The sequence below is a fragment of the Petromyzon marinus genome, chromosome 83, assembly GCF_048934315.1.
Source record: "Petromyzon marinus isolate PM22_M1 ecotype Great Lakes invasive population chromosome 83, UKy_Petmar_22M1.pri1.0, whole genome shotgun sequence".
Taxonomy (NCBI): Eukaryota; Metazoa; Chordata; class Hyperoartia; order Petromyzontiformes; family Petromyzontidae; genus Petromyzon; species Petromyzon marinus.
The window spans coordinates 6,942,733-6,957,213 of record NC_133748.1 but is presented as its reverse complement, the minus strand read 5'-3'; positions in this window follow the sequence as shown (position 1 = coordinate 6,957,213).

Sequence of the window (14,481 nt, the reverse complement as noted above, 5' to 3'; positions counted from 1 at the left end):
AGAACCAGCTGCACGCGCAATCGACACTGCCAGAGAGACGGAGCAGGAGAGAGCACGCCGCAGCGTCACCAGCGCCACCAAGCAAGGGTGTCAGCTGCCAGCGGACGAGCTGCGGGTGCTACCTGACGACAGGATCATCGCGCACCGATGGCGAGTGTCGTGCCAACTCTTCTACCCAGCTGTGGACAGAACTACTGTAGACCTGAGGAAGAGGGAGAGCCAAGCTGCCCGTATGATACACACACACCCACACATTACAACGCAAAGAATTGATCAAGAAGACAAACCAACCACACATAACATATACCCGGACTAATAGTAAGAAGACTCATGATAAGTGCGTCAAGTATCAACTGATAACGAAGAACACGGCTGCCATTGGGTTACGGGGAAACGGTCACTTAGAAGTATTTTAGTAGTTATTTTTCTTTTGATTTGCATAAATATTATCAATGAATTCATCGATGAAAACTAAACGTTTAGAAACCTAAGTTACGAATCTACACACTCACAGGGAGAATATTGTGTTGCAATCTTTCTTTTGAGCACATAATCTGCCCGCGAATTTATTGAAGCCTTAGCCAATTGATAAGTATTTGCTGGAGCAGGCATACTGAGGCACACCATTGTTCCAAATATTTCGTTAATTATGTAATCTTCCCCGTGAATTCATTGCCGTATATGTTTTGCCTTTGGGACATGTTTCTTTATTGCCTTCCTATGAATATTGTTGCATGAAATTTTTTAAAGGACTTTTTCCTCTCACCGTGTATGCTCGCTAACAGTACAATCGAGGAATAATCGATTGTACTGTTACCCAGTTAACAAACTTGATCATTGAGGGTTAAATGTATGGATCAAATGAAGAGAACATCTCCAGGAGTAGTGTTGACAATTCCAAGCATAAGAGTTCACATATTAGAGGGTTAAGGTTTTGTTTAGAAATTAAAATTGCTTAACACAGAAGTGTCTGCGTGGTGCCTTCCTAAGGTCATGCATAATAATCTTAATTGTAAGAACTGTATCCTGCAGTGAGATTTGAATTTGGAGACCTGACATAAAAACACTAAGACATAATCAGTAAATGTTAAGCGAGTATAATTGTATTATACAGATTGATAATACGAACCTAGACAACGAAGCCAAGCATAATCTCGCATACTTACAGCACACCAGAAAAACTGCATACAATTAATTGTATGATCCCGATTGATAATACTACCCTCGGCAACGAGGCAGGGCATAATGATCATAACGGTGTGCATTAGCATAATCGTAAACTTAATACGATGATACATTCTTAATTAGCATTATTTATGCACATAATTACATAAATTAGCATAAATTCAGATAATTACACATTTCCCCAACTTCATTTTTATTTTTTTATTTAAAGCTTTCGTGACTGCAGTAATTCATATTCTTAGTTTTTTCGGTAAAGTCACATTGAAGGGATATATAAAACAATAAAAAATTCTCACGACGTTTCGACCATAACTCAAACGGTCGTCTTCAGCTGTGTTGGTTTGCATAAATTTATTTTTAAACGGCGCATTTATTTAATTATAAAAACGTTAGCGCCACGTGCAACGATTTGGCAGTTTATTTAGTACTAGTCCATCTATATTCTGAAAAGAGGAGGGAGGAGACGAAATTTTGTATAATGTATGCTGTCTGAAAGCCACTGTAAGCGTGAACAATCAATTAAGACCTGAAATGGTTTATCAAATCTTTCCAATGATTGCTAAGATAGAATCCATCTTCTCGGTTGAAATTGTCTCTGTGCTTGTATATGTGGATAGCCTCATGAACGAATCTCTCATGGAAGCCAGATGGCTTACAAAGAACCTCTGTCTTGGAAAAGTCAATGGCATGTGAGCCTACTGAATTAGAACAATGATCTGCTACGGCCGAGGTGTTGGTCCTACCGTGTTTAAGGTCTGCTTTGTGTTCACGAATGCGGTCCAAGACATGGCGTTTGGTTTCTCCAATGTAACTACTACCACAGAGGCAACTTAGTTTGTAGACACCAGGGTATTGTATGTCCGAAATCACATCTTTTACAGACGGAACCAGATCACGGATTTTATGTAATGTGTTGAAACGGACCTGGATCTTGTGTTTATTCAAGATTTTGGAGATCTTTTTTATTTTTGGATTATTTTCAAATTTTAAAGACCCGGCATATACAACAACAGGCTACTGTGGACTCTCCTCCCTGTCAACAAGAGGTGAGAAATGGTAATGGTTACTTATGCCCCCACCAAAAATGAGCATCAGTAGAGAGATGCAGACAAGGCCGATGAGTCAGATGCCTTCTAAAATCTCCTGTCCCAGGTGCTAGCTAAATTTCCCCCTCAGGATGGAGTCTTCCTGTTGGGTGACTTTAATGCCCGAGTGGGTCATGATGCAGACACCTAGATTTGAGTGATCGGAAGGCATGGGCCAGATCAGCTCAATATTAACACTAAGAGGCTGCTAGACATCTCCGCAGCCGATGGGCTTGTAATTACCAACACCCTGTTCTGGAATCGGCGCATCCACACAACATTATAGATGCACGCCGGGTCCAAGCAAGAACATCTGCTGGACTATATAGGGGCTACCGTGGAGCTGATCTGCCCACTGACCATTGGTTTCTCATCTGTAAGATGTGCCTGCCAGTCACACAGTGGCCTGGTATCAGCTAGCTGAGGATAGTTGCAAGTGGCAATTTCAACATCGCTTGCAGCTGGGGTTGGCAGCATCCCCCATCCTGATGCGGAGGGGAAATGGGTGAGGTTCATGACTGTGGCTCATGCAGCTGCAATAGCTGCATTGGGTATGCAGTCAACATCTCCCCAGAGACCCCAGCTTAAGAAGGAAGTGTTCCAGCTGGTTGAGAGAAAACGACAGGCTGACTCCCGTTGTCTACAACATCCAATATCAGAGAATGAGGAGGCTTACCGCAGCCTTAGCTCGGAGATTTGAAGAGCCATGCAGTGCTGTAAGGATGAGTGGTGGCTGCGGGTTGCTGACAAGATGGAATCTGCCTCAGTCCGAATCACGATTAACTAAATCCATTAATAAAGTAATTTGCAGCACCTCACCTATTACTTTCCTTACGGGAAAGAGCGGCGATCCAATCTCCGACCCCTTTGAACAGGTCTGTAGGTTTGGAGAGCATTTCTGTGTGGTCTTGGGAGAGAGTAATTCCCTCAGCCCAGACAACATCATGGGACGAGGTGGAGACGACCCTGATAGGGTTGCGGTGCCTAAAATATTGGCCAAATTAGCCACCCCTTCTGAGTGGTTACCTGAAGTGTCATCTGTGGAGGAAGTACGAGGAGTGATCCGGAGTCTGAGAACAGGAAAAGCGCCGGGCAGAGACGATCTCCCAAGTGAAACGCTGAGGGAGGGTGGCATCTGTGTGCAAACTGCCCTACATGACATCATCACAAATGTCTGGACCACAGGAAGAGTTCCGCAGGATTGGAAGGATGCTCTAGTTGCCCCCCTCTGGGAAGGATTATTATTCAACATCTTCCCAGGCACGCTGAGGAGATGCTTGCAGAGCCCCAATGTGGTTTCAGGAAAGGGTGGTCCTGCACAGATGCCATATTTTCTGTCCGTCTGCTGCAGCAGAGGCGTAGGGAATTCCCACAAGACCTACATCTCTGCTTTATTGACCTGGTCAAGGCCTATGACACCATTAAGAGGCCTGGACTCTGGGCTGTTCGTGCTTTCGGAGTCCCTGACTCTCTGCTCACAATCATTAAGAGCCTTCATGATGGTGTGCAGGCCCAGGTTAAACTGCATGGCCGGGAGTCAGAGCTGTTCCCAGTACACCTTGGGGTGCGACAGGGATGTCCTCTGGCTCCCACATTATTTAACATCTATTTTGACCACGTAGTTCGTGAAGCCTTCAATAGCTGTACTGGGGGAATTTCCATTTGGTACAGATATAATGGGAGGCTGATCGATGCCCGGTTTGAGAAGCTTTATATGGCTGTACCAAAGAAATTTCAATCTGGTACAGATACAATGGGAGGCTGATTGATGCTCAGATGTGGTCGAGGGATGGCTCCCTATTGGTCAACCATGTTATGTATGCCGATGATTTGGTAATTGCTGATCATTCAAGAGGAGGAATTGGAGGCCCTGATGCTTGACCTGGAGTGTGCTACTAAGTGTGCTGCTAAAAGGTGGAGCCTTACTATCAGCCCCAGAAAACACTAGGCACCTATACTCTTTGGTTCTGGGTATTTTGTGCCATCAAACATTCCACTTCCTCAGCTCCCCATTGTTGATGGGGCAGTTGTGGAGAGTGCAGAGTTTTCTCTACTTGGGCAGTGTGCTTATGACCAGCTCCGGTTTGACAGTTGAGGTCTCACTCCGAATTAGCCGGGCGGCACTATCTTTTCATCAGCTGCATAATGCTGTGGGGAAGCTACTTGTTCTGTCGCTCCACACAAAGCTTCGAGTCTTCTCGGCGACAGTCATCCCCTCTCTTCTCTACGCTTGTGAAAGTGGACCCCTTTATTGGAATATATGTGCTGGTTAGAAACATTCAGCTTTCCTGCCAACGATCCATCCTGGGTTTAACCAGGCTGGATTGTGTGAGGGGCTCACAAATCCTCGAAAGATCTGGACACATTCTCATCAGTGAGCTCCTCTGGCAGGTAAAGTTGTGTTGACTTAAGTAGTCCAAATGCCCAGCCATCGCATGGCCAAGCAACTTCTGTTTGACCAGATAGAGGAGGCTCAACGAGCATTTTACGGCCTGGAGAAGAGATGCACTAATGCGGTTCGGGATGATGTTGCACTGATTGGACTTGCCAAAGACTGGTGCCAGCAGTGTTAAGATCGGCCTCGATAGAAGAGGCTAGTGAAGGATGCTATTGGGCAGTTGGAGGCAGTTGCCCTCAAACAACAACGAAGGACAGAGGAGCGATGCTCACAACATAAATGCAGCAAGTTGGCACAGTATACATCTTCCAATTATCTCAGTCATTCAACCCATGGCACCTGCGAGCCTTCAACACTTCACGTAGCCTTACAGTGCACCTGGCCTGGAACAGGCGCCATGGTGACATCACCATCAGTTTGTGGCGAATGGCGGGTATTGGTAATAGTATAACAAACTGTGGGGAGCGGTTTTGTAGCGGTTAACGACCTAAATTACGAACCCGGCGACCAAGGTTCGATTCCCGCTCAAGGCCACCATCAGTGATGATTATTTGAACTGGTCCTCGGCCTCCCGTAGGTTGACGCAGTCTCAATTGAGTACCTGGTGTGGTGTATAAATACGTCCACCAGGGAGACAAAGGCGGTTGATGTGCTCACCCACTCCTTCATGTGCCGTGCTGGTCCTCATGCTGGTCCTCATACGTGCTACTCACCAACACCACTTATCCCAACAGTCTGTTGAAGGCTACACGGGGTCTATTTGTCTTTGTAATGGACTAACTACCCGTGATACAACCGCTGCATTCAAGCTCTCTGAAGAGTTTTTGTTTTGTTTTTCACTCATTTTTTTAAGCACGATGTTCAATTTTGGTTTTAATTCCAAGATTATACTCTCACGACCAGTGCTGTATTGTGATTCCAGCTTAACCAGTTTTTTTGTGGGTGAGATCTTCTTGTGTAGATATAAAGTACAAAAATAAGTTAAACCATAACCCTCCATCGCCACCCGGCAGTAGAGGTGATCAAATCAAGGAAGTTGTTGGCCAACTTTAAACTAAACTAAAACTATTTTCCCAGGTAAGGGACACTGAGCTATGCAGCTCTTTTTTAGAAGCTACCTGACCACAAATGTTAGCTCAACCAAGTGGCTTATCATCACGTGGAAGTTTATAGCAGCCAAATACTCTGAACGTGTAATTTTGATTCTAAATGTGGAGGGAAAACCGGAGAAAAATTCACCCGACCACAACAGGGACAGGGAGAGACACACTCGCAAACTCGACATATACAACAGGCTTCAGGGACGGGATTGAACCCACGACCTCCTGCATACCAGGCGAGGGAGATAACATCTACCTTGCCACCGCGGCGCCCCAACTAGGATGTTGGAAACGCGTGTAAGGTTTATTTTTTAATTCCCCACGTTTCGTTGGAGATTGCACACGGCATAATGAGACATTCACAGCAGCTCTTTTTCGTGTGAAACAGCTTCCAGATCCACGTCAGTCAGTATGTGCCATGACGTCACAATGAGAGCCATGTGGTACATTCTGATCTATTTTTATCAATGCGTCACAAGTCTGGGCCTTGAATAATCTTGATGTAACTTTTATTATTATTATCCTCCGTTTTATCTCAGATGCCAGGCTACCTCATTCCACGAAGCACCGTGATGAGCTCACTAAAGTAAAATTTCCTTCAGCAGAACGGAGAAAAAGGAAGTCTATCCTCTCTACACAATATTGAATATGATCAATATTTTGTTGTCATCTGGAGGGAAAATTTACCTTCCATATGTCTTTCCCATCATTAATGGCCTTCAAGGTTACTGCTTTTAAAGTGCAACCATTTTCTTTACGGTATTCAGTTGGTGGCTCGCGGTGCTTTTAAAATTAACTAACAATAATAGCCAACTTAGGCACTGCAACAACAGTGGCCCGGATAGATTTTGAGGACCATTAATGAGATTTAACAAAAAGCTATTTTATTTTTGATGTTCAACCGTATATGCTGTTTATTGTCTCTGAACTGTCATTCTTAAACATGTTATTCTAAGTTTTGATGTTAGGTTAGTAACACAGAGTTAGTCTGTTCTGCTCTCCAGTTTCCTTGGTGAAAAGTGTTGCCCAATGCTGGCCATCTGGCTCAAAAACTTACTGAAATAACCAACAATAATCAGAGTTGATTACTGGCTGATTGGTTGTGATTGGCAGGTTAGGTTAGTGGTTTGTGATTATATTGAAGTGTATTGTTTGTTATAAAGCTGACGTTTTAATGCTAGTATGACTTTAGTTTAGTGTTAATTGGTTATTAATAGGGTTAATTTAATAATTGTTTTGGGGATTATCATTGAGGGATGAGTGATACAGTTTGATTGAAGAAGTTGTATTTCTTTGCTATAATACACGATCAATTGATTTATCTAAAATGGCTGGAGTTATTTGTTCCCATTGTGAATTTAGTGCTGAATACTCTCGCGGTTTCGTGCCAAGTTTATCGAGGTACAGAGGTCGGCCAATTGCACCCCCTGTGGCGGCTCGACCATTGACGGTTGACCGCGAGATTTGTGGGGGCTACCGTCCACCGCCATCATCGAATTGTCGGGGCCGTTGTCTCCCGACTTCCCCGCTACATTCGTCCCACTACCCCCCGGCTGTTCTGTGAGGTCCGGGCTACCGGACTCCACTTCCTCACCCCCCTGTACCCCCGACTTGGTTGCTGACCGCGTCGGCATGTTTCAATCGGTGAGGCTGCCTGCTCTACGCTTACAACGCGCTACGCTGTTCAGTGGCGGCGTGCCGTGGTGAGCGCGCTCGCAAAGTAAAACCCAGTCCCGCACGTGAACAAACAGGTATGGCGCGCCGATGCGTGATTCCCTCACACACACGCTCTACGCGCTCAGGCAATAACAAACTCGACGCTGCTACCTGCCGAGTCCCATGCACCAATCACACGCGAGGGAGTGGGGAGTCGGGGGTGGGAGGCCACTGGTGTCTGCCGTGCGCGTGCTGCTGATTGGAGGGGGTCACTTCGCTCCGATTTAAAGGGCCGTTTAAACAGCCGCGCGAATACGCGCACGCCAGGCGCTTAGCTCGCTACCTCGCTATAGACAATTGCGCAGGCTCGCGACCGCAACACAGTCACACAGGCACGCGAGCGCTAAGTGCTACTGTAAACAATCGCACAGGTATGCGAGCGCTAAACACTACCGAAAACAGTTGCGTAGGGACGCGAGCGCTAAGCACTACTGTAAACAATCACACAGGTATGCGAGCGCTAAATACCACCGAAAACAGTCGCGTAGGCATGCGCACGCTGAACACTCCGCCTCGTGGTAAACAACCGCACATGCACGCGAACACCAAGCACGCTCTACCCTCCTCTTCACACTCCCAAAGACCACACGACACAGTTTATCCCCCTACTAGTTATTTTATTTACCGCGAGTAACCCGTTAAACTATGCGTGATTGTGTGAGTCAGTAGGCCCTCCTAGCCTATCCTTCGGGAATCCTAGGCTCAATTTATCCTGCCTATCGCTCCGCTCTTTACCCTCGATTAAATCATTCACACTCACCTCTCTCTTACTTATACTTACTTCCACTCTGTTGCGCTGAAAGCTGTAGACGGGCGAGGCTGTGGGTCGTCTCCGTAGGGGGTTGAGCCTGGCTGCGCTGAAGCTCGTCACACAGACGTCTCGAACGGCTGACTCTCCTGCTCTGTGGACCGCGATGATTTCAAGAACTCTGCCTCCGCATTTTATCCACCCTATCACGAAAGCATTCCGTGATGCTCGTACTCGCCCACCCGTGCCCTTTCATATTCGGGTCTATAATCCCACCTATGACAAAAGGCATTCAGATGCTTCCGCACCCGTGCCACCCTGTCCATTCAGAGGCTTGGCTATTCTTGTCCCTTTGTTTTCTAGATCCCTAATTCTGCCTAGAACAAAGGCGTTCCACTGTTCCCACAACCCGTGCTGCCCTGTCCATTCAGATGTCGGAATGCTCCTGTCCCGTTGTTATTTGGATCCATAATCTCACCTATAACAAAAGGCATTCAGATGCTTCCGCACCCGTGCCGTCTGTCCATTCAGAGGCTTGGCTATTCTTGTCCCTTTGTTATCTAGATCCCTAATCCTAACAAAGGCATTCCGATCCGTGTGTGTGCGGTTTCACTCGCGGTGGCTCAACGGCCTCTGCCGTGACCACGTAACTTTAATATCAGGTCACGGCGCTGCGATGCATGTCAGCCTCGGGGGTAGATCGCCCAATTGCCCGGCCGCAGGAAACCATGAAGGCTTTCTTCAATTAGCTCAGAAGAGGCGACTCTCTGCTCCCACTCAATGTTCATTCACACGTGATGGAAGGCATATGGGTCAAAACGTTGGACATTGTGCAATTCACAAACTCATACTGGAGAGCTGCACAGCACAGCCACTGAAACCTGCGCAGTCTTAATGGCTACATTGGTTGAAGTATCCTTGCTGCACCACATGAGGAGCTAAAAAGTTGCCTGGCACGCGTTCGTATCAAGCCGGCTGTCGACTGCAGGCCACGGCGCACTGGAAGTTTTTGGGAGCTACCGGAACGCCATCTTTCCTGCAGATGCTTATCCTGGATCCCCACTCTGGCACGACCCAGCCGGTTTATACCGGTGTCGAATCCGGTCCTCCCTTGAATACCTTTCTTTTCTCCCCTAGTCCATCATCATCATTGTCCTCCTGCTGCTACTACCACTCTCTGCCCCCGGCTCCCAGCTATGAACAGGCCTACGCCAACCCCTATCACTACCCCTACCACACTCTCTATGATTACCCCTACTCTTATAACACACCCTATAACTACGCCAACCACTATCACTACCTCAACCCCGATCACTACCCCAACCCCTATCACTACCCCTATCACTACCCAAACACCTATCACTACCCCTACTGACACTACCCAAACCCCTATCAGAACCCCTACTAACACTACCCCAAACCCCTATCACTACCCCTACTAACACTACGCAAACCCCTATCACTACCCCTACTAACACTATCCCAACCCCTATTACTACCCCTACTAACACTACCCAAACCCCTATCACTACCCCTACTAACACTACCCCAACCCCTATCACTACCCCTACTAACACTACCCCAACCCCTATCACTACCCCTACTAACACTACCCCAACCCCTATCACTACCCCAACTGCTCCTTAACCACTCCTGCCTGTTCTCCTATCACCATAACCACACAACCACCACTTGTAATCCCCCGTATTTATTATCTCAACCACTATCATCTAATGTACAATTTAATAACTGCTGTAAAACACCTTAGATTAAGGCGCTGCTATGTAGTCATTAATATAAACTATAAGAATAAGGGGCTGCTATACATAAATTGTGGTATTCCAGTAACTTATATAGCAGCACCTTTTTCTTATATCCTCTATATATGTCAGTGCCTTATTGTTATATTTATATATATTTATATACAGCAGAGCCTCATTCGCATATCTTATATAGATTGATATATAGCAGTGCCTTATTCTCAGATCGTTTATATATTAACATATATCACCGCCTTATTATAGCTTTTAAAGGTTTATATATAGCAGTGCCTTATCCTTATACCCTATACTGTCCAGCAATTATTGGTTTAAGGGTTATAGCAGAGAAAGCAAAAAGGGAAAAAATAGGCTCATTCACATCTGTTTCAGAGATTTACAGAAAGCATTCGATATGACTAAATAAGATAAAACGTCGGCAACACTAATATGCATTGGAGTTTATCAACAAGATCTTATATCAATAGATGAATTAACCTTGATATGGTATCCTGAATTTGAGTTTTTTTATTATAAAGTTGTCATGCACTGAAGCGTTTCATGCTTCATTGGACTAAGACTTATTTTTACTCCCCCCCCCCCCCCTTGACAATTTTCCAATGTAGAACCAATTCACCCTTGATTTAAAGCTTTCGTACCTGCAGGAATCCATGCTCTTTGGTTCTTTTGGTAAAGTCACTTAGTTAGAAATAAAAGAAAATAAAACAAATCACGATTTTTCGATCACAACACAAGCGGTCGTCATCAGACAAAGGAGTCAGCCTCTAAAGGCAAACTGTTTATAAGGGTTTGTGGATGGGCGTAGCCCAAGTGCACCAACAACAACAGCAGATGCACGGGCGGTGCACGAGTGCCAATGCAGCAACAATGCCAATGCAGCAACAATGCCAATGCAGCAACAATGCTAATGCGGCAGCAATGCCAAGCGCTGGGGATGCGGGGGGGGGGGGGGGGGAATTAACTCGGAAAAACAGACTAGTACCCAGCAGATATGATGGAACAACCATAAACAGTTAAGGTTTTACCTGGTTACTAACACCCTTCCAATGATTGCTCAATTTGTATCCATCTTCTCAGTTGAAGTTTTGTCTATGTTTATATATCTGGATGGCTTCATGAACAAATCTTTTATAGTAGCATGTAGGTTTGCAGAGTACCTTTGTCTCAGAAGCAGCAATATCATGCGAGCCCACAGCATTATAACAATGGTCAGCCACGGCAGAGGTATTGGTTCTGCCGTGTTTCAGATCTGTTTTGTGTTTGCGAATACGGTCCGAGACATGTCGTTTCGTTTCCTCAATGTAACTGCCACCGCAGGTACAACTCAGTTTGTAACCAACGAATGTGTGGTACCACCGCGGCGGAGCAGCTCCGTCGGAGGCCGTATTCACCACTGTGACACCGCCACCGGGGAGTGACGACGCCGACGCGGAGCGCCCCTCGCCCCCCCCCCCCCCCCCCACATGTATACACACACACACCCCACGTAGGGCCGGGAGGGAAGGTCACCTGGCCGACGGGTTTTTATCCAGAAGCCCCTAATGGGATCAAGCTTCATGGTTTCCCGCGGCCGGGAAATTGGGCGATCTACCCCAGAGACTGACACGCACCACGGCACCGTGACCTGACATTAAAGTTGCGTGGTCACGGCAGAGGCCGTTGCGCCACCGCGAGCGAAACCGCACACACACGGCACGGGGCGTGGGAACCGCGAGATGCCTGTGGTTATAGATGGAATTAGGAACTGAATGCCTGTTGTTATCGATGGAATTAGGAACTGAATGCCCTTGATTATAGGTGAGCTCCCGGGTCCAAATAACAACAGGATAGGAGCATTCAGGCCTCTGCATAGACAGGGCGGCGCGGGGTGGAAGCATCTGAATGACTTTTGTTCTAGAAAAGGTCACGGATCAGCATGTGAAAAAGGACGAAAATAACTCAGCCTCTGAATGTACAGGGCGGTACGGAGCGTGGGAACCATGGTACGCCTTTGTCATAAGTAATATTACAGATATGAATATGAAGGAGCACGGGTGGGCAGGCGCCAGAGCAACGGAATGCCTTAAGGGTGTATAAAATACGGAGGCTTAGTGTAGCAAGAGAGAGTTCTTCTTCAACATCATCGCGGCCCACGGAGCCTTGGAGCCGGCCGTTCGGATCGTCCGTGTGACGAGTTTGAGCGCAGCCAGGCACGATCTGCTACGGAGACGACTCACAGGATCGCCTTTCTACAGCGTTCAGCGCAGCAGAGTGGAAGTAATCGTAAGTAGAGGAGAGGTAAGTTTGGGCTATTTAATCGAGGGTAGAAAGCGGAGCGATAGGCAGGATAAGCTGAATCTGGGATCCTCAAGGGATAGGCTAGGAGGGCCGGCTGACTCGCACAGACACACGTAGTTAGCGGGATACTCGCGGGGAACAAAACCGCTAATAGAGGATAAAACTGTGTCGTGGTCGCTGTGAGTACGAGGGAGGCGGAGTGTTTTTGTGCTCGTGCGCATACGCGGCTGTTTGCGGCGAATACGGGAGTGTAGCGTCTGGTGATCGCACGCACGCACGGTTGTTTACATCGAGGTGGAGCGCTTAGCGTGCACGTGCCTACGCGCCTGTTTACGAGCGTGCTTGGTGTTCACGTGCGTGCACGGTTGGTTAACACGAGGTGGGCTGTTCAGCGTGCGCGTGCCTAAGCGACTGGTTTCGGTGGTGTTTAGCGCTCGCGTGCCTGTGTGACGGGGTGGCGGTCGCGCACCCGCGCGATTGTCTAAGAGCGAGGTAGCGAATTAAGCGCCTGGCGTGCGCGAATACGCAGCTGTGTAAAGCAAAGTAATCGCGGCGTGTTTGTTTTTGCTTAAGCGCGTGGAGAGTGGGTGGGAGGGAATCCCACGGTGGCGCGCCGCACCCGCTTATTCGGGGGTTAGCGGTATGAATGGAATGGGGGAGTCGGTGGGCAACGGCCCCGACAATTCAGTGATGGCGGGGGACGATAGCCCCCACAAATGTGACATCCATGTACATCCTGAAATTGATCATCTGAAGTAAACTTAAACATAACAGAAAATGTAAAATATTCTGATCACAGATGCTTTCCAACTTTAGCTCAAAGGACCACTTAACCACTATGGTAAAATCAGGAATTGAACCCTCAACCACTGCGCATCATACCACTTCAACAATTAGTCCGATAAGATGATCACGTTTATGTGGCGAAGTCTCCACAAAAACTACAACATTGAAGTGTCAGATCTTGATACAAAACACCACAAGGAAACTAATGACAATAATAAACATATTAAAACAAGGTAGGACACCCACTTTGGTAGTTGTGCGATGAAGACAAAACTTAGTACTTTCCATCATACACACCACACAATATACAGCCCCAATTAACCAATTAACGCACTAAGCAGAGGTAAATCTTAGTTTCCCCTAAAGACAGCCCCTGCAGAAGTCAAAAGAAAAATAACGATGTCAACACGGTGTTCAGCATTCAAAAAATCACTCTTGCTTGGACATAATTGTTACATATTACTTGATCTAACAGACACGAACATACACATTCTAGAAATTCAACTTTTAACATATCCACTCAATATGGCTTAATAGGTATAACCACACGCAACATTATTTGTTCCAGTTCCCCCATACTTTATGTTTGACTTTTCAGCCACTACATTACATCCAGCCATCTCTTGGGATCCAAATGCATGGGATCAAAAGTAGAATTTCTTCAGCAGTCATTACAGCACTTTGAATTTACTATTTTGATTTAACATCCCTATCATTCTGTACCGTATGATATATGTGAAGATGCAATGACGGTGCTAATGCCTTCGAACGCACAGAACGATTTAACGGCTTATCACCCGTGTGTGTTCTCTGGTGTCTGTGAAGATGGAATAAAATGACTAATGGGAGAATTCAATGACAATCAGCAAGCAAATCAGCTACAAAATCAAACTGAACTTCTTAAGAATTTGTGTATTCAGTACACCTTTGTATGCCTGCGAGATTTGGACATTAAAACAGATTGGCAGAGATAGGATATTGACACACGAAATATATTGCTACAGAATGATACTGCATCTAAGCTGGAACCAAAGAGTGACAAACGCATATACTTATACCATACATATACCAGCACAGTGTGATTCTAATACGACCACAATATGATTCTAATAATTCTAATATAATCCTAATCCCTCAGCCCTTAGTTCACATATCCGTCCCCGGATTCGCATATACACATGTAGTGTTCATACTTACGTGATCCGAAGATATAAATACTTACATGATCCAAGGTTAGGGTGGGAGGATGACGTCACTAGGGAAAAGAGAGAGATGGCGGGGCAAGAGAGGGAGAGAGAACACTCAGAGAGAGAAGGAGATGTCACCGGAAGAGGCGGGGTGAATGGGGCACTTCTTGGTGGGAATTGGAGCAGGGTGGACACGTATGCTGTGAGCTCGTGAGAAATAA